This window comes from Chiloscyllium plagiosum, unplaced genomic scaffold (genome assembly GCF_037043375.1).
Source record: "Chiloscyllium plagiosum isolate Xiang-an unplaced genomic scaffold, Cpla_swu_hap1 HiC_scaffold_33, whole genome shotgun sequence".
Lineage (NCBI taxonomy): Eukaryota > Metazoa > Chordata > Chondrichthyes > Orectolobiformes > Hemiscylliidae > Chiloscyllium > Chiloscyllium plagiosum.
The window spans coordinates 38,414,295-38,436,216 of record NW_028270171.1 but is presented as its reverse complement, the minus strand read 5'-3'; positions in this window follow the sequence as shown (position 1 = coordinate 38,436,216).

Here is a 21,922-nt window from a genome sequence, read left to right as displayed (position 1 = left end):
CGGTTTCCCCAATGTACTATGCCTCCGGGCATCCTTGCCTGCAAGGTTTAAGATAAACAACCTTGGCTGAGTCACATGAGTACCTGCCATGTACAAGGTGGGAGGTGTCCCCACGTGTAATGGTGGTATCTATGTCCACACTCTGACACGTCTTGCAGCGTCCACCGTGACAGGGTTGTATGGAGTTGTCCTGAGAGCCGGGCAGCTTGCTACGAACAATGATATCTTTAAGGTTTGGCGGTTGATTAAAGGCAAGTAGTGGAGGTGAGGGGAAGGTCTTGGTTAGGTGCTCATCCTCATTGATAATGTGTTGCAGGTCACGAAGTACTTGGTGAAGTTTTTCAGCTCCTGGGAAGTACTGAACAACGAAGAGTACCCTGTCAGAGTCTTCGACCGCCAGTTCTGACGTGCCACAGCAAGGAACCGTAATGACCTCCTCAGGAGGCAGACACGTGCTGCAACTGACAGGGTACTCATATGACTCAGCCAACGCTCTCTATCTTACACATTGCAGGCAAGGATGTCCGGAGGCATGGTACATTGGGGAAACCGAGCAAAGGCAACAAAATGGATGAATGCGCACGGCATAACAATCAACAGAGAAGAGGGTTCCCTCCAAGTTGGCGAACACTTCAGTGGTCCAGGACTTTCAGCCTCGGATCTTCGGGTGACCATCCTCCAAGGTTGGCTTCAGGACAGACAGCAGAGAAAAGTGGCAGAGCAGAGGGTGATAGCTAAGTTCGGTACTCATAGGGAGGACCTCAACCAGGACCTTGGGTTCATGTCACATTATAGGTGACCACCATTGCACTATACACACACACTCACACAGATACTCCCACACACGCTCACTCACATACACACAGACACACGTACACACAGACGTGCACACAGACACCCACACACACCCTTACAGACACACACACTCCCACACTCACACATGCACCCCCTCACAGACTTAAGACGCTCTGTACTCACTACCCACACACCCACACACACATACACATTCTCATACTCACAACCCCAACCCAGACAGACACACTCACAGACAAAGACCTACAGGCATACACATATTTTGTGGGGTGAATTTGTATTTGCAGGGTTACATTGTACTTTGTTCAAAAACTGTATATATTCATGTAGAACTCTGAACTCAAAAACTGCATGAATTTATGTAAAACTCCGTTATCTCACTTTTTAGATTAGAATGAATCTAAACAGTATGGCATAGACAAAGAACACAGGGGGCCAACACCTTCAACATATTGTCTATCTAGCACCATTGATAACAGCTAACCCGACAGTGCAACTTTTTAAAACAGGTTTTTTGACTTACACATGAAAGAAGTGAAACTATCACTGTATTCTAACAGATGAAAGGATTAACAGACAATCAAATTTTCAATGTATAATTTTAGTTACATCACACTGTAAACTTTTGCTATAAATTCTGTGTGACGATTGAGCCCTCCACTATCACCTGATGACGTTGCGTTGCTCCGAAAGCCAATGTGCTTCCAATTAAACCTGTTGCACTATAACCTGGTGCTGTGTGATTTTTAACTTTGTACATCCTAGGTCAACATCTGCATCTCCAAATCATGACAGTTTTTTTTTTAAACTCTGAGAAGATAACAAATCCTTTCCTGTGAAACTATCGAATTGCACAACCATTTGATGTTTGAAATAATATCTTTGGACGCACAGAGCAGTTTTGTCTGATACTATACAATATTGTTCCTGTGTCATTACCAACATCACTGGACCTTTCTTGGGACTTTTCAATATTTTCTCACATGTTTTTTTAAGCATTGCAAGTCACACAATGAGAAATCAATTCATCTCATCTCCTGACAAAATGGTTCACTCGGAGGCGAGTATTTCCTTTCTGACAGGCCTAAGTATATTTGCAACCCTCCACCTACCAGCGATGTGTGTGTGTGGGGAGCGGGGGGTTAGGGGGTTGGGGGTGAAGGTGTATGTGTTGATAGTGCTGTCAGTTTGGATGGTGCTGTGAGCTGCTACCTTCTCTCCCAGCCAGACTAAATCCTGGAAGGTTATCACTCTCTGCCACTGTCACTGCAGTAGGGTGTGGAGGCCAGCTGAGGGAGAGATTGTCATTTTAATCATCACAGAGACGTCAGACCTGCAGCCACAGATAGGTACCCACAGAGTCAAATACAGACACACAGGTAAAGGGGGTGGGGAGGGGTGGTGGAAATGGATTTCAGGCACTCCATCACCAGACTTCACTCTTTGTATCCTATTCCGAGCTGTTTGTCCTGGAATAGAAGACGGTGAAGGATGGAGAGAGAGTGAGATTGGGTGACCCTGCTGTTAGTGCTGATGTAGATGGTGGTGGGGGAAATGGTGACGTGTCCAGAGGGAGTCAGTCAACAGTGTGATATACATCCAGTTTTATTAGCGTGGGAGATCTAGTAGAGGGGAAAGAGAAAGAGAGAGAGAGAGAAAATGTGCTGCATGTTTGGTGGTGAGCTCAGACCATACTTGCTGTGTCGAGTGGTGTGGTCCCCGCTGGGAAGAGACTGGTCCCCCTCTGTATTAGCCCATTCACCAGAACCTCTGTGCCCCTGTCAAAAAACCATGGTGTAATTGCCCCTTATCTGCCATGGTCAGGAAAAACCGTGCAGAGCCGTGCCAACCTGAGAAAGCTCAACCATGTGCCCATTGGCCTTTTGAAGATGGCACCAGTGCCAAGGATCACGGAATACCAAGGTGCATGCGGGTGATGGTGATTACCTCCAACTTTGATGGGTGGGGGAATCGGGCTGGTATTGAATGAGAGGGACACCATGTGGTGGGGTGGGTAGTTAATAAGGTGACGCCAATAAAATAGCACAAGGAATCTAGCTCAGCCTCGTGCAGACAATCCCTCTGTCACACTCAATGAAAATGGCATTGAGACAAATTATTGTTCGATTCAAACCAATGAGCCGAATCCCAGTTACAACACTGCAGCTGTTTGACCAATGCTCTCCATCACAGAGAAGGAGCTAAACATCACCTTACCCTTGGGAAATAAGGCAGTGGAGAGGGGATGGTTTTGGTATCAGTGGGGGAGCACTTTATGGCAAGTCATCATAATTCTATTAGTTTTAAAATAGAGATGGAAACGAATGAACCAGGTCTAAAACTTAAAATTCGAAATTATTGAAAACCAATTTTGATGATATTAACTAAAAAAAAAATCCAAATTCGATTGGCACAGGTATTCGCAGAAAAGGGGGTCAGTTGGGAAGTAGGAAGCCTTCAAAAATGAGATGCCAAGAGTACAGAGACATTATGGGCCTGTTAGGGTGAAGGGTAAGGCTGGTACGTATAAAGAATGCTGGAGAATTGGAGAAGTTGAGGTTCTGGTCACGGATAAAAGGAATGCATATGTCAGGTATAGACAGCAGGAATTGAGGGTTGTTTTCTTAATTCATTCACAGGATGAGGGCGTCCCTGGCTAGGCAAGTTAATATGCCCATTTCATAATAAAGGGAGAAATGGCCACTTAGATCAGAAGTAAAGACTTGGCAATTCTTTTGAGATTTAATGACTATTTGCTACAACTGCAGTGTCGGGACTGGCTGATGGGACAACAAAACAGTTCAGCATTGTTGCAAATTTATAGGTTAGATATTGAGCAAATATATGATGTCATCAATTCTGTTAGAACGAGTCCATAATCGATATCTTATGAAAAATGTGTTGAAGGTATTGTGGGAGAATACAAACATTGAATTGGTTAGAAAAGGAAGATGTGAAGTGGATATAAGTCATAGAACATAGAACATAGAACAATGCAGCGCAGTACAGGCCCTTCGGCCCTCAATGTTGCGCCAACCTGTCATACCAATCTGAAACCCATCTAACCTACACTATTCCATGTACATCCACATGCTTGTCCAATGACGTCTTAAATGTACTTAAAGTTGGCGAATCTGCTACAGTTAGAGGCAAAGCATTCCATAGCCTTACTACTCTCTGAGTAAAGAAATTACCTCTGAATCTGCCCTATATCTATCACTCCTTAATTTAAAGCTATGCCCCCTCGTGTTCGCCGTCATCATACTTGGAAAAAGGCTTTCCCTGTCCACTTTATCTAACCCTCTGATCATTTTAAATGTCTCTATTACGTCACCTCTGAACCTTCTTCTCTCCAATGAAAACAGCCTCAAGTTCCTCGGACTTTCTTCGTAAGACCTACCCTCCATACCAGGCAACATCCCAGTAAATCTCGACTGCACCCTTTCCAAAGCTTCCACATCCTCCTCATAATGTGCTGACCAGAACTGTACACAATAACAGAGTTCTGTACAGCTGTAGCATAACCTCATAGTTCCAGAATTCGATCCCTCAATTAATAAAAGCTAAAATATTCTATGCCTTCTTAACAACCCTTTAAAGCTGGGTGGCAACTTTCAAGGATCTGTGTACTTGGAGACCGAGATCTTTCTACTCATCTACACGACCAATAATCTTACCATTAGCCCAGTACTTTGCATTCCGTTTACTCGAACCAAGGTGAATCACCTCACATTTGTCCACACTAAACTCATTTGCCACCTCTCAGGCCAGCTCTGCAGCTTATCTACGTCTATCTGTAACCTACAACATCCTTCGTCACTATCCACAACTCCACCAACCTTAGTGTTGTCTGCAAATTTACGAACACACCCTTCTACGCCCTCATCTAGGTCATTTATAAAAATGACGAACAGCAGTGGACCCAACACCGACCCTTGCGGTACACCACTGGTAACTGGATCCAGGATGAACATTTCCCATCAACCACCACCCTCTGTCTTTTTTCAGCAAGCCAATTACTGATCCAAACTGCTATATCTCTCTCACAATCCCATTATTCCGCATTTTGTACAATAGCCTACTGTGGGGAAACTTATTGAACGATTGCTGATATCCATATACACGACATCAACCGGTTTGCTTTCATTTTTACTCTGTGGTCACCTTTTTAAAGAACTCAATAAGGTTTGTGAGGCATGACCTACCCTTCACAAAACCATGATGACTATCCCTAATCAAATTATTCTTTTGAGATGATTATAACTCAAAGCTCTTATAATCTTTTCCAACACTTTACCAACAACTGAAGTAAGGCTCACTGTTCTATAATTACCAGGATTGTCTCTACTCCCCTCCTTGAACAGGGAACCACATTTGCTAATCCTTGAGTCTTCTGGCGCTATTCCTGTAGACAATGACGATTTAAAGATCAATGCCAAAGCCTCGGAATCTCCTCCCTGGCTTCCCGGAGGATTCTAGGATAAATCCCATCCGGCCAGGGAACTTATCTATTTTCATACTCTGCAGGATTTCTAATACCTCTTCCTTGTGAACCTCAATCACACCTAGTCTCAATCACACCTCTGTATTTTCCTTGACAACATTGTCGTTTTCTAGAGTGAATACTGTCGAAAAATATTCATTTAGTGCTTCCCCTATCTCCTCTGACTCCACACACAACTTCCCACTAATATCCTTGATTGGCCCTAATCTTGCTCTCGTTATTCTTTTATTCCTTAAATATCGATAGAAAGTCTTAGGTTTTACCCTGATCTTATCCGTCAACAATTTCTCATGTCTCCTCCTGGCTCTTCTGAGCTCTCTCTTTAGGTCTTTCCTGGCTACCTTGCAACCCTCAAGCGCCCTAACTGAGCCTTCCCATCTCATCCTGACATAAGCCTTCTTCTTCCTCTTGACCAGAGATTCCATCCCTTCGTAAACCACAGCTCCCGAGCTCTACAGCTTCCTTCCTGCCTGACAGATACATACTTATCTCGGACACTCAGGAACTGTTCCTTGAATAAGCTCCACTTTTCTAATGTGTCCATCCCCGGCAGTTTCCTTCCCCGTCTTAAGCTTCCTAAATCTTGCCTAATCGCATCATAATTGCCTTTCTCCCAGCTGTAACTCTTACCCAGTGGAAACACCTATCCCTTTCTATCACTAAAGTAAGCATAACAGAATTGTGATCGCTATCACCAAAGTGTTCACCGACGTCCTTTTCTAACACCTGGACGGGTTCATTACCCAGTACCAAATCTAATGTGGCTTCGCCCCTTGTTAGGTTGCCTGCATACAGTGGTAAGACGCCCTCCTGCACACACTGGACAAAAACTGAAACCCTCTATATTACTCATACAATAGTGTTCCCACTATATTTGGAAAGTTGAAGACCTAATGACAACTACCCTGTCTCTCTCACTCCTATCAAGAATCATCTTTACTATCCTGCCCTCTACATCTCTGGAACTGTTCGGAGGCCTATAGAAAACTCCCAACAGGATAACATCTCCTTTCCTGTTTCTAACCTCAGCCCATTCTACCTCAGTTGACGATTCCCCAAACATCCTTTCTGCAACTGTAATACTGTCTTTGACTAACAATGCCACACCTCCCCCTCTTTTACCATCTTCTCTGTTCTTACTGAAACATCTAAATTCTGGAACCTGCAACAGCCATTTCTGTCCCTCCTCTAACCATGTCTCCGAAATGGCGACAATATTGAAGTCCCAGGTACCAACCCATGCTGCAATTTCACCCACCTTATTCCGGATGCTCCTGGCGTTGAAGTAGACACACGTCAAACCAACTTCTTGCTTGCCGGTGCCATCTTGCGTCCCTGAAACTTGATTTTGGACCTCCCTACTCTCAACCTTTTCTATACTCGAACTACAATTTTGGTTCCCACCCGAATAGCCTTAGTGAATTCCCCCCCCCAGGATATTGGTACCCCTCTGGTTCAGATGAAGACCATCCTGATTGTAGAGGTCCCACCTACCCTAGAAAGAGCCCCAATTATCCAAGAATCCAAAACCCTCCCTCCCGCACAATCCCTGTAGCGACGTGTTCAATTCCTCTCTCTCCCTGGTCCCCGCCTTACTAGCACGTGGCACGGGCAACAAACTAGAGACAACAACTTTGTTCATCCTAGCTCTAAGCTTCCATCCAGGCTCCCTGAATTTCTGCCTTTAATCCCCATCTCTCTTCCGACCTATGTCGTTGGTGCCGATGTGGACCATGACTTGGGGCTGCTCGCCCTCCCTTTTAAGGATCCCAAAAACACGATCAGAAGCATCACAAACCCCAGTACCTGGGAGGCAACGCACCAAACGTGAGTCTCTCTCGTCCCCACAGAACCTCCTATCTGTCCCCCTAACTATGGCGTCCCCAATGACTACTGCTGTGCTCCTATTCCCCTTCCCTTCTGAGCAGCAGGGACAGACTCTGTGCCAGAGCCCTATGCCCCACTGATTTCCCCTGGTAAGCCCCCCCCCCAACAGTACCCAAAATGTATACTTACTGTTGAGGTGAATATCACAGGGGATCTCTGCACTGCCTGCCAGTTCCCCTTCCATCCCCTGACTGTAACCCATTTGCCTTTTTCTTGTACCTGAGGAGTGACTATCTCCCTGTAACGCCTCTCAATAACTCCATCTGCCTCCCGAATGATCCGAAGTTCATGTCGCTCCAGCTCCAGTTCCCTAATGCGGTTTTCGAGGAGCTGGAGTTGGGTGCACTTCCCGCAGATGTAATCAGCAGGGACACGAGTGGTGACTCTTACCGCCCCCATTCTGCAGAAAGAACATTCAATTGCCCTCACCTCCATTCCCATGATTCTAAATTCCCAAAGAGACTGTTGAAAAATAAGGAATAAAAAATAAACTCGCTACCTTACCAATCTGGCACACAGACGTATTTGTTTTGGTCAGAGGAGGAGATGGGTGAGAGACACTACCCGTGTAGTGTTTCGAGTAATGCAACCACACGAATATATGACTTCCCAGAAGTTGTTCGCTCCTCCCTCACACATCTCAGCAAATGGAGGCCCAAGTCCCCAGGTAAGTCACTTTTAATTCTTTATATCGTTCTAGGCATGTCAAGGAACGGGCAAATATTGGTCTTTGGATAATATTAGGAAAATGTGCCTGTGTTTGAGCACGATGATGAGTGGAATGGAAAAAAAAAACAGTGTATTATTTCAATCAATTCAGTTCAATGAATTATTTCCTTATTATTGAGCCTTCGAGTCAGGGGAAGAGCTACTCTTTGTATTCCTTGTCTAGACCCCTCATGTCGTTAAACACCTCCATCAGGTGTTTAACACCTCTCTTCAGTTTGAGTAAACTCTTGTCTTGTTACTTCTGAAAGGTGTCAGTGTAAAATTTCATTAGCGATTGATCTGTCCACCTGAACAACCGGTTTATACAATCCTGTACCCACACACGTTCCTCCTCACTGTGAACCACCAGCTCATCTTTCTGTCATCCACAACCTTATTTATCCATCCAAACTCCATCCCTCCCATTCTCATCATCATCGTTTATGAAGTTCACACCTAAGCCCCGATTTTCTCCTGTTCTTCATATGTTGTTCACAGGGAAAGCATTGAGAATTCCATTCTCTTGTTTTTCCTATTTTGGTGAATTTACAGCATGATACAGTTGAGTTCTTTTTCACGAGGGAGCCAGAAATGTTATTTTGGATATGGAGCTGAATTCTACTTTTATACTATGCTCCTCTGCATGTTTTATTAATTAAGCTTGTACGAAATTAGTATTGGATTCGGATTAAATGGCTTTCACTGCAACAGTTGTGTTCCACGTGGACCTGGATAATGTTCTTTGTATTGTTTCCTGCAACAGTCAGAGCTGAAGGAAGTTTCTGTTTCTACGATAGAGACAGATTCATAATTTTGTTTGAAAGAGTTGGAGTGATGAGGATAAAAATTCAACTAAATTCTATATCTCGACTCACAGCAGAAGATAAAATCATATCGTCAAGTCTACCTTGAACTGGAAACAAATTACTTCATATTGTAGAAACATTTTCAAAAAATGTTCTTAGAGCAGCATGGATCTTATAGCTGCTCCTGGGATTGCAGGCAGTTAAATATTTAATGTAGTCTTTTTGCAGTTGATATTATCGTTTATTAATTTAACATAATTATTTCTATTTTGTTTTATTAACATTCAAAAACAAACAAACAGCTAAAAAACTCACGATTTTCTTCCAACGAACCTTTTTTTTAAGAAGAGGTTTTTTTAAGGGTGGTTTACGAAAAAAAGAAAAGTCTATTTATGTTTTAAAATGTTTATTTTATTGCACTGCAGAAGTTTTTTTTGTTTTGTAAAACTAATTAATTAAACTAAGAAGGTGTATCTTCCTTCCGGAGAACCCTACACATTTTTAGCTCTGGAGAAGACTATTTTCTTCTCAGACTTTATTGAAGAGGAATATGTTTATTAATTTATTTAGCTAAATCGTTGATTTTGTTTAATTTTTCTATGTTTGATACGTATATGTATATGTTTTTTCGATTTTAACATTATTGTCTGTAGATAACAGAAGCTGTCGTAAAAAAAATCCTGCTTTTCGGCATAATATTATTAAGGTCATATATAAGGCACAGAGTGGATGGCTGGAAGATTTAGAAAAAAAATATTATGCAGTATATCGGTCATATAGATGTGTGTCTGTCTGGAAAGATAAGAAAGTAGCTCAAATGTCTCCGGTGGCTATTCCTCTATTCAAATGTTTTTCAGCTTTTAGAACAGCTGAAGGGGATTTCTCTCTGAGGAAAATGGAAGAGCAATAAATTATTGGACACTTGGAATTATTCTTATGTTAAGCAGCGTTTGAGAAGATTTAGTAGAATTATTGCTGCAATGGACTTTTCTATTAGGGACGTTAACAGAAGATTCTGTGGCAGTGACCTCAAATTCAGGATGCTTTGTTGATGTCCCTGTGCTAAGATTAAAAACGTCTCGAAACATTTCAAGCACATTGTTAAATGTGAGATTGAGTAGAGAAACATTATTGTAGTTATTGGCAGGAATGATATTTTTTAGGGAAAGATTAAAGCAGTACAGAGTGAACTTAAGAGGTGAGGTAGAGTATTAATAATAAACCCTTTGAAGCAATAATTTCTGGTTTACTCCCAATGCAAAACCCAACTGGGAAGAAACAAAAGGTTAACGGCGAAAAACCAACGGCTGAAGAGCTACTGTGTTATTGGGGAATTTCGATTTTTGGGAAATTGGAATCTATTTTAGAATAGAAGTGACCTGTTCAGGAAGGACTGGTCTAATCTAAACTGGAAAGTAACCAATATCTTAGCAGGGAGATTTGCTCCTTCTATGTAGGGAGACTTTATGTGGATAGAGTTGACAAGGGGGATATTCCAAGTAGCATTACAAATGGTAGGATGGATGGAAAAGTTTATGAATGTGAGAAGGGCACATCAATTAGAAAAGAAGAGCGAGACAGTCAAAAATTTATAGTAATTATGAAGCACGAAATTGCATTTATTTCAATGTGAGGGGTCTTACAGGGGAGGCTGATGAAGTCGGGAATTGGAATGCCCAAAGCTTTCCCTCACATTTCCTTCAGCCACTTGCCCTGCCTAATGCACAAAAGAATGTCTAGTTTTGCTCCTCTGTTAGAATCATCCCGATATTGATGAATTACAATCATAATTTAAGAACATGGCAGCGGGACATCATATGTATTACAGAAAGTTGGATGAGAGATGCTCAACTCGGAAATGTAGTGCTGGGAAAGCACAGCAGGTCAGGCAGCATGTGAGGAGCAGGAAAATCAACGTTTTGGGCAAAAGCTCTTGATCAGGACTGGGCTGATGAAGGGCTTTTGCTTGAAGCGTCGATTTTCCTGCTCCTTGGATGCTGCCTGACCTGCTGTGCTTTTCCAGCACCACTCTCTCTACTCTAACTTCCAGCATCTGCAGTCCTAACTTTCGCCTGAGAGTTGTTCAAGACTGGCAATTCAATGTTCCAGCTATTAAGTGTCATAGAAAGGGTGGAAAATATATGCAGAGGGCTGGGAGGGGGCGGTCTGCCATTTTTGATTAAGGAATAAATTACTGCTGGAACTGGGGGAGATATTTCTGAAAAATTATCCAGTTAAAATATGCAGGTAGTATTAAAAATTAAAAAGATATAAAGTTCACTTTGAACAGATTGCACTAAATGTTCTTTTGTGGAAAACCGTCCTGTGAAAATATATTAATTGAAATTAAAAATAAGAAAGGAAAGAACACGTTGATTGTATTGTACCATATGTTTTCCAGCAGTAAGAAAGAAATTGAGAAACAAACATGTAGGGAAATCTCGAATATATATAAGCTTAATAAGGTTGTAATAATGGGGGATTTTAATTTTCTTAAAATTAATTGGGACTACTACAACGTTAAAGGGTTGGATGGTGATGAATTTGGCAAATATGTTCATGAAAATTTTCTTCATCAATATCCGGATGATTCTAACAGAAAAGGAGCAAAACTAGGCCTTCTATTGTGCATTAGGCAGGGCAAGTGACTGAAGGAAACGTGAGGGAATGTTTTGGGCATTCCAATCATAATTCTATTAGTTTCGTAATGGTTGTGGAAAAGAATAAGCCTTTCAATTTTTTTTAAATTGGAGTACCATAAATTTTAATGGTTAGGCCTCTCAAAGATCATGAAGAATATCGATGTTTTGAACCCAGGAGATGTGGAATAAAATCATCCCATTCCTGGTGCAACAGACAGCAACAAATACGCATATTGCCTGCACCTCACATTCATCCAGCTTGAACACTGTCTGCTATCTGTCAGTCTATTGACCCATTTCATCAAGATCCTTTTGTATTCTTATAAAATATTCTTCACTGTCCACTGTGCCACCAGTTTTGGTGTCATCCACAAACTTGCGAACCATGCCTTTGATATTCTCACGCAAATCATTTACATAAATGACAAACAAAGAAAACTCAGAACCAACCTCTGTGGAACACTGCTGGGCACAAGCCTTCAGTTCGAAAAGCAACCGCTCACCATTACTCTATTTCCTGCCATTGCACCAGTTGAAAGTGCTGGAGAGAAACCCCACTGTTCAGGCAGTATCGGAGTGGAGAAAAATAGAATTAACTTTTTTTGAGTCCAACATAACTTGTTCAAGATAGGGTCATATAAGACTTGATATGTTAACTCTGTTTCTCTGCCCAGATCCCGTGTCATCTGTTGCATTTCTCCATCATTTTGGATTTGTATTTAAGATTTCCACTATCTCAAATATTTTGCTTATTCTTGATTGGTCTGAATGTTGGTTATATTTGGACAACATCCTCCATTCCTGTTCCCGTCAATTGTGTCAATGACACATGCATTGCACTGGAGTCTGTTTCTTCTTTAAGTTCTGAAAATAAATGCGTGGATCTCACCAATGTGATTTTGATTTAAAAGGTCTTTTAGAGACAGCTACACTTGATGAAAAGTAGGAATAGTTTATTAATTATGATATTGTCTGTGTGTTTCATCACTAGACATGTCTCCTCAGTCTCTGAACATTTTCAATACGTTTCTCTGAATAATTAAAACTATGTTGGTTGTCATGCAGCCCATCGTCTCTGTACCAGCTCAGTATGAGCTGTGTCTTCACTCTTACTCTGGTGTAACTCACTGTAACCCAACACATTGTGTAATCTGTGTCTGTTTTTATTTCTGTATATCCCGTCCCAATATAAGCAATCTTAACAACCTGTATAACCTGTGATTAAGCAGTCTATATATATAATATAATTATGTAAATTACATTTAAAATTGTCCTATTCCGTTCACACTGTCGTTCAGCATTCCATTTGCCATCTGTTATCTTGCTCTGCATTGCAATTCATTCCATTTGTCAGAAACAGTGATGGCAGAATACTAGTGACTGGGAAATATTACTGCACTCCCCTCATGTCTCCTCAGCCACTGGCCGCAGCCCTTTCTGTCTCATAACCATTACAATATTCATTCCATCCCTTACTAATTGATTCATTACTTTTAATAAACAAGGTTATTGTACATTGTTATGGGCCAGGCCCGACCACTCAAAACATTCTTAAGCACGGAGCTTAGTCCGTAATGTTGCCATTTGTTGAAGGTAAGTGTATAGTGGATATTCCCAAAGTGAATTAGATGGTCCGACTGCCGACTTTTAAACAAACAGAATGTATTTGTAAAAATAAGGAATGAAACACAACGAACCAAAAACAAACCGTACCTGAATAATTCATCCTGTCTAAAACTGACAGGCTACCTCGAATTAAGGATGCGGATCCAAATTACTTGCAACAATCCAATAAACAAACCCACGAGCACAAAGAGTAGAAATTACACAAAAAAGCTTATAGTTTACGAAGTCAGAGGACTGAAGGAGGGGGAGAGCGTCCAATTTCAAGCAGTAAACCTGACTCAACTAACCCTCGAAATGAACTGACCTGTGCAGCTGGAGAGCTGGCCACATACCCTCGATTACACCAGTTAATTTAAAAGGCTTGAAATCCTTCTGCACGAGGCATTATCTGTTATGTAAAATAAAACCAAATGACCCCAATGAAGCATCAAAATTGAGACACGTTGGAACATTGGGTCGTTTAGAACCGCTCTGAAAAAAGTCAAGGACAACATAACCTCGTAAAGGTACCACCTGTGTGACAACTTCCCCAATATAAAACTGAATCTTCAATATCCAAGATGGCTTCAGTTTTCAAAACTCCCAAAAATGGTAGTTCGTACTCTACAATGAGCATTTACATTCGTTTACTGTAAACATGCAAACATGCACAACTACATCCAGATTGAGTGTGTGATACTTCCATCATCGAGTGCCTCCATTTGTCACTCAAGTCTCAACAATGCATTGGAAATCATTTTTTCAAGACCTGCCACGTGCACAATTTCCAAATTGAATGGCTGTAACAACAGGCTCCAGCTAAACAGTCTCGCATTTTTGTCCTAACATTTCTCAAAAAGACTTCATTGAGTTATGATCAGTGTGAATGGTTGTCTCCGATGCGTTGCTGTTAATATAAACACTGAAATGTTTTCATACCAACACAAAGCTCACAGTCTCTTTCTCAACTGTTGAATATTTCTACTAATGAACATTGAACTTCTTGGACGAATACCCAGTAGGTCTCTCTGTCTTCCGTCGTCTTCCTGCAGGAGTCCTGAACCGATACCCACATCATTCACTTTTAAATCCACCTTGAATGGCTTGCATAATCAGGTGTGTCTGATCGTGGGCAGTGGTTAACACATATTTCAAATGCCGTCAAATGCCTTCTGACAGTCCGCTGTCCAATGAAACCTCTTGCCTTTCTTTAACAGTTCTGTGAGTGGAGCAGTCACACTGCGAAAATGAGGCACGAACTTTTGATAAAATCGTCTTAATCCCAGGAACTGCTCCTTTTGTCAACAGGATGCGAATTTCCCCAATTACCGTCACTTTAAAATCTCATGGCACCATTTATCTATGTCCAACAGCATGGCGAAGGAAGGTTATTTATGCTTTGGCCAATTCACTTTTCGCTTGGTTTGCCACCAAGCCTGCCTTCCGAAGTCGATCGAACAAGTCTGATAGATGATGTAGTGTTCCTTCCATGAATGACTAAAAATCACAATGTCATCAATGTAAACCACAGGTTGGATAATCCGGCAATTTATTGGTTAGTCCCTGAAATGTGGCCAACACATTGTTCACACCAAATGTAAGTTGCTTGTCCCACATTTCCAACAGTCTTTCACCCGTGAAACTGGGTATGCATCAACCTATTTAACTACATTGACGTTACGATAGTCCACACATAACCGCTGGGTACCATTTGGCTTTGGCACCATGACTATGGGTGATTTCCAGTCACTGTAAGACAAGTTGTTTATGTCATTTTAGAGCTTGCATTCAATGTCCTTCTGAACCTGTGACAACGTTAGAGGATTATGCCTGAAGGATGTCGGTTAATCGTAACAGCATCTCCTATAGCTACATTATGCACAATTAGGGAGTACTTCCAAGTTAGTATCTGCATAATTCTCATCATTTCAATTTTTCTCATGAAGGTTAATCAATAAATCATCCCAATTTTAGACATGCACTCATTGTCCACTTTAATTTGAGGAATGTCCGATTCAGAATCCTCTGACTTCGATTCTTCCTTCTGTGCTGTAATCATTACCACCTTGTCCTCTGGCTTTCCTTCGCTATCAAAGTACAGTTTGAGCATATTCACATGACATACGCTGTGAGATTTCTTTCTTTCTGGAGTCCCTATCAAGTAGTTATCCTCACTCTATTTCCGTTGTCTTTGATAAGGTCCACAAACCTTGCATTTCAAGGTTTACCTATAACTGGAAGTAGCAGTAATACCTTATCCCCGATCGCAAAATTGCATTTTTCTTTATTTCCTGTCCGTTTCCTGCTTTGTTGCATACTGCAATATTTTTAAATGCTGTCCAGCCAACTGCCCAGCACTATTAGTCGTTTCCTAAAATTTGAGACCTAATCCAAATGTGTGGCCTTTGAATTTTGATTTACTATTTTCTCCTTAATCAATATTAATGGTCCTCTCACTTAAAGTCCAAAAAATAAATCAAATGAATTGAATTTGCTCTGTTAATTTGGTGCATGCATGATCACAAAAAGCGCAAATGGAATTCCCTTACACTAATCATCTGGATAATCCTGATCATAAGCCCTCAACATGGTCTTTAATGTTTAATGTCATCTTTCTAGCGCTCCATGCCATGTTGGATGGTAAGCAGGCGATTTGAATTGCTTTATTCCGAAGACATCATAGTGAATAAATTAGATGTGAAGTTTGAACCTTGACCTCATTGTATCTCTATTGGTAGTCCGTGTCTATTCATTAAAAAGAGTAATTCCTTTGAAATTCTTTTAGCTGTGATACTGCATCTTGGAATGGCCTCTGGAAACCTAGTCGATACATCCATTGTTGTTAATAAATACTGGTGCCCACCTTTTTGTTTGAGTCCTGAGACGTAGCCAATCAATTAAGGCTCTTGTAAAAGGTTCTTCAAATGCAAGAATAGTTAAGAAAGGCGCAGGTTTTATTATCGCTTGTGTTTTCTCCAATTACCTGACATGTATGACACGACTGGCAACATTCAATTACATGCTGTTGCAGTCCAGGCCAGTAAATATGTCTCTGTGTTTCAGCCTGTGTTTTCCTCACTCTTAAATGACTTCTAGGTGGTAGCTCACAAGCCATTCACATCACCTCTTTTCTGTATCCCATTGGCAATGCGATTTGATGAAATTCTGCCAATTATCATCTCCTTGAGTATGTAATAGTCTCCATTCCCTAATTTGGACAACATTTTTAGGGGAATATCACTCAGGGATACATTCAAAATTCCTAACGTACATGCTTTTTGATAAAACTGCTTTAACCTTTTATCTTTCTGCTGTAACTCAATTAGTTTAAATGAGCTAAAATATTTGCATGATGCCCTGTTTGCTTAATAATTTTTTTTTTCACAACTATGTGATGGAACAAAGTGTCTGCAAATGCCACTTCAGCTTCCTTAACTTTACATTTTTGATATCTCCTGTTTCAACTGGTGACATTGGGGCTTCGTTACCCACACTCAGAAAACTTCCAGGGTAAGACTCCAGCATTGCTTCAGTTGCTTGCGTCTCCACTGGCTTTTCAACCAGTGTAGGCAGTACTCCTCCCGCTGAATCAGCTCTATTTTCTATGCAAGGATAGATTGTATTCCTGAAACTGAGAGTTTGTCCAATACGCCTACCACAATTTCTCCACACTTTTCTGGACACTCTATCCTCGCTTTACATTATTATGCGCTTTTTGTCTCAAGGTGAATTCCCTTTAGTAGTACCTTTTCTGGAAATAGTCCTTGTGGAGTATATACCTCCTGACCTTTCAGCATCACGGACTAAGAGGATCCTGTGTCCCTTAATATCGCATCCTCTTTACATGCCCTATGTCCGTAAACTTTCCCTTTGCAGGTATATTTTCTAAGCAGGTCTGCCACTTCCTCTCTAACAAACCTCTGATCAGCTTATACTCTCCGATGCAGCTTTCTAGCTTCCACTGTGCTTTCTGTTACCACCCCAACAAAACTTCCAAGCGTATCCTGTTTTCCTGCATCTGTATTTTTTTTCCTGATCCCACCAAAACAGTGATTTCATGTGACATAAATTCATTCTTAGCCTATGAGAAGTTATCCTTATGACCTTCTTCGATATCTACCTCTCCCCCCCCCCCACATGAGGATTTCTCTTTGCCCCAGTTTCTATCCCTCATGGACTGAAATTGATTCTAGAAGCCAAACCATGTTTTATCCACCAGTTCATAATCATCAGCCACTTCAGCTTCCAGCCTTGCCGTTTTAACTCTCTGCTCTTCCAAATGTGTTTACATTATGTCAGGCAGTGAATCTTTGAACTCCTCCAAAGTAATTTTCTCTCTCAGAGCATTGTAAAGCTCTTTTCCAGCTATCAAAATTACTTTGTTTGATCCTTTCAGACTCAATATATGTTTGATCAGGATCCCTCCTTATATTCCAGAAACGTTGTCAAGCTCAAGCTCATACACACTTTCTTTACCTCGTCATACACCCCCGATCCCTCATCTGATAGTGTTGTGTTGCAAATACTTGCCGAACTCAGCCTACAAGATTTGTTTAGATCAACAAAACCCACATGGTTACTGGCCACTGCAATTGATAATCCACTTTTTCAAATGAAATGGAAAAGTTTTCCATATCCTACTCATCAAATTTAGGCAAGGCGTGAATTTATTTAAAACGTTTATCACCAGGTTTTTGACTACCATGGTTTTGCTCATCCTCACTCTGTTCTTCACTAAGCTCACCTTCAGCCTTAATCCCCAACCTTTTAAGCCGACTTTCCATCTTAAGTGTCTATCTCTGAAGCACAAGCGCTCTCTGTTTTTGTTTCTCTCCTGCTAAGGACATTCATTGTTTTTTCTTTCCTCCGCTAAACCTATTCATTCTCTATCTTTCTCTTCTGATTTTAGCCGTCACTCAAACTGCTTTATTTCCGCTTTTAACTCAAGCTGCATCATTTGCAATACATGAGGAACATCTCGGAACTGACTGCCAGACTACTGAGACTCATAGGACTCATAATGGCACACAAACCAACAGCCACGCTCAGACAACAACTCACCAGAACGAAGGACCCGATACCCAACATGAGCAAGACGAATGTAGTGTACAAAATAACATGCAAGGACTGCACTAAACACTATATAGGACAAACAGGAAGACAGCTAACAATCCGCATACATGAACATCAACTAGCCACGAAACGACACGACCTTAGTAGCCTTAGTAGCCACTCACGCAGAAAACAAGCAACATGAATTCGACTGGGACAACACTACTATCATAGGGCAAGCCAGACAGAGAACAGCCAGGGAAATCCTAGAGGCATGGCATTCATCTACAAATTCCATCAACAAACACATCGACCTGGACCCAATATACCAACCACGACAGCGGACAGCTGAAACTAACAACCGGAAGCGGCAAGGACAGACCACTATAAACACCGGAGGAAACATCAAAGAAGCACTTCGCAGGAGGCTCCCAAGCACTGATGATGTTGCCTAGCCAGGGGACGAAATGTTTGCAACAAAAACTTCCAGCTCGGCGAACAGAACCACAACAACGAGCACCCGAACTACAAATCTTCACCCAAACTTTGTACAGCAGCAATTGAAGTTTGTTCATCTCTATAAATCCTGATGGAGTTTCCAGCAAATTGGAATGCTGAGCTACTATTGCAATCATCTCATCTTTCCTTACGTAAGGAGGTAGCTTCAACACAAGCTTGTCCACTAATTCCCCGCAGCTTGGACTTATGTACCATCTGTTAAAAACCCCAAGGTCACTTCTTCCACCTCCAAAACATCCTTGGTTCCTGCAAGACCCATTGCTGTTTAAAGCTCTGTGTCCCACCAAATCAACACACGGAATAGGAGACATTAATACTTGCCACTCGCTGCCTAAATCTCGCAAATGGCCCCCATTATGTTATGGAACAGGCCCGACCCCACAGAACTAGCCCAGACGGTAACTTTGTGAGTAAAACTGACACAAAGGCTTACAGGTTATAAAGGTCAGAAGGACAGAAGGAGGGGGAGAGCATCCAGATCCAACAGTGACGTTGACTGAACTAACCCCAAAACTGTCCAGTTAGAGAGTTGGCCACGTCCTCTTGATTATACAAGTTTCTTATTAAAGACTAGAAAGCCTTCTTGCTGAGGCATCACCTGTTAGAGATATACAAAAGGATCCCAATGAAACTTTCAAAGTTCAGACATATTGGAATGTTGGTTCATTTCGTCCCTCTTTATACAATTAAAGACAACATAACCTGGTAAAAGGATGGGTTTTGTGACAACATGCCACATATGGCTTTGGACTGAATTCAATAAATGTTAGTCTTCCAGCTTTGAAGCCAATAAAGTGTATTCAAGTGTTTGTGAGTTTACATAAAACAAATCTGAATCACATTGTGTGTTGAAGGTTCGACATTGTTTTATTAGAGCTACAAGAAGAATGTCCAGATAGATCCACACTTCTTGTGTATGGTCAGGGCAAATATTCCCACTGAAAATCTATTAGCTGGCGTGTATTAGTTGAGGAAAGATCAGCACTTTATCTACATCTAGATTGCGTATTTTGTGGGTGGCTGTGTTGGGGGGGGGGGGGGGGGGGGGCGGTGTTCAGGTGGTTACAGCATTGCAAACGGACAACACAGCAGCAACATCTAGCCTGTAATCAGGAAACATCCATCATTCTCCCTCATAACTAACTTCACGAGAGCAATTGGTGATGGGAGATGTGATCAATAGTCAGCGATGTCAACATTCAATCAAGTCCAGTTGTCATTTGTACCATACTGAAAGGGGTTAACTAGGTCTGTTTGTTCAGTGACTGTGATTGAAGTCAGTCTCCGTGGATCCTAATTATGTCGCTGAATGGTTTCTGTCTTCTATTAGTAAGGGGCTTCTTGCAATGATTTATACCATTGTAGCAGCAGATGCATCACCTGCAACACTAACAGGAATCAACAGTTGCAGAGACGGGGAGAGGAGAGGTCAGAATCTGAGAATAGACTGTAATGTTCTAACAATGGATCAGAATCTGAGAACAGTAGACTGGAATGTTCCAACACTGGTTCAGAATCTGAGAACAGTAGACTGGAATGCTGCACCAATGGCTCAGAATCTGAGAACCCTTGGAGGGAATGCTGCAACAATGGGCAGGAGTTTATCCTGGGGTCTTTTCTTTGTTTCCAGGTATTGGAACATATTACAATATCGGATATACGGTGTACTGCTGATTATTCAGGCTGGTTACTATCCAATGCTTGCTATTGTTGGTGTTCCTGGTAAGTCTCCATCTACTTATTAATCCCATAAGCCATGCTGAACTTCAGTGCTATTTTTGTCAGCTATATGTGGCAAAGTTGGAAACGACTGTCTTCAGTTTCAAATGCAAATCCATTCATTACCACAAATTTCAAAACCGCCCCCCTCCCCCACCACACATATTTGAGGACAAGACTGTTCACAATCCGGAAGTATCTGTTTGCCCTGAATTGATTTATGTCTTCACATTTTTTTCCATCACTAAACAGACCCACTGCCAGCTCCATGGTATTCCCCTTCCCCAGCTTGTTGTTTGTGCAGTTGCTAAATACACCATTATACATGCCTCAGAAAATTTGAGACTTCATGGTTCCAGCTCTCTTCTAATCACTCTTTCCATTACAATATTTTCATCATGACCTTGTTCTTGTCTCTCAAGTAAATTCATGTCAGGGACACTATGTCAGAATAGCAATGTCGCTGGTACATCATTCAGTGGTCCAGGTTACTAAACTAAACACACGGTTTCAAAACCTATCTCAGATGATGAGAGAACGTAAACTCAAATGACAGGAACTGGACTGAAAAGCGAATTTCACTAATATAACCCCACTAGCATTTTGTCTATAAGTTAATCTATTTCACTGAGGTCCCTTGGTAAAGAAATCTACCATTATTACTTGGTCTGGATAAAGACGACGTCCGGTCTACAACAATGTGCTTGACTCTATACTGCCTTCAGGAATGGCCTCACAATAAAGGACATTTAGTGAGGTCAACTGGGGCCTTAACAGCGATGAAGACATAATATCAAATGACAACACTAAATGTTGGGAAAAAAAGAATGAAGCGAGAGATCAGGAGAATGTGGAAGTGCCAAAGAAACCGAGAAGATTTAGCAGCCTCGGATCGAGAGAAAAATAGAATTGACATTTCGAATCAAATGACCATCCATCAGAACTGCTCACAACTGGGAAATAGTGGGAATGATGTTTGTGACAGGGATGTCTGTTCTGAATGGGAGAAGGAGGGAGTTGAACAGATAGAGAGAGACAGTGAGAAAGAAGCAAATTGAGGAAGTGTTGATGACCAGCTGGAATGGAAATAAATATCAAGATTAATTATTTATTTTTTTCCTGTTGCCATATTAACGAAAATCCTGTCCATGTATGGTATACATCAAAGTCACTGTTTGAAGTGAGTTATGTCCCTTTGTCTCCCTTTTCAAAGAGTAAACATCTTTTTAAAAATTCATTAATGGGATGCAATTCCCTTTCCACGTTGTCCTGAGAAACTGTTGGTGAGCTGCCTTCCTGACCACTGCAGTCTGTGGGCTGTAAGCATTCAATGCTTAGTTCAGTCCGGTTTAATTTCTTTGAGACATTATAATGAGTGATATAACTGAGTAGTTGGGATTGGACATTTCAAACGGCAGCCGAGAGTTAACAACATTGCTATGAAAATAGACTCACATGTAAGCCCGATCAGGTGAAGGTGATACATTTCATTCCTTGAAGGGCATCAGTGTGCCAGGTAGGTTTTTTTTTTTACAATCGTTTCATTGTATCTTAATTCATGATATTTTATTGAACTGAAATTCCAATATTTGCTGCGGTGGGAATTGAATCTGTGCTCTGGGTCAGTACCTGGGTCGCTGCATTAATAATCCGGAGATAATACAGCC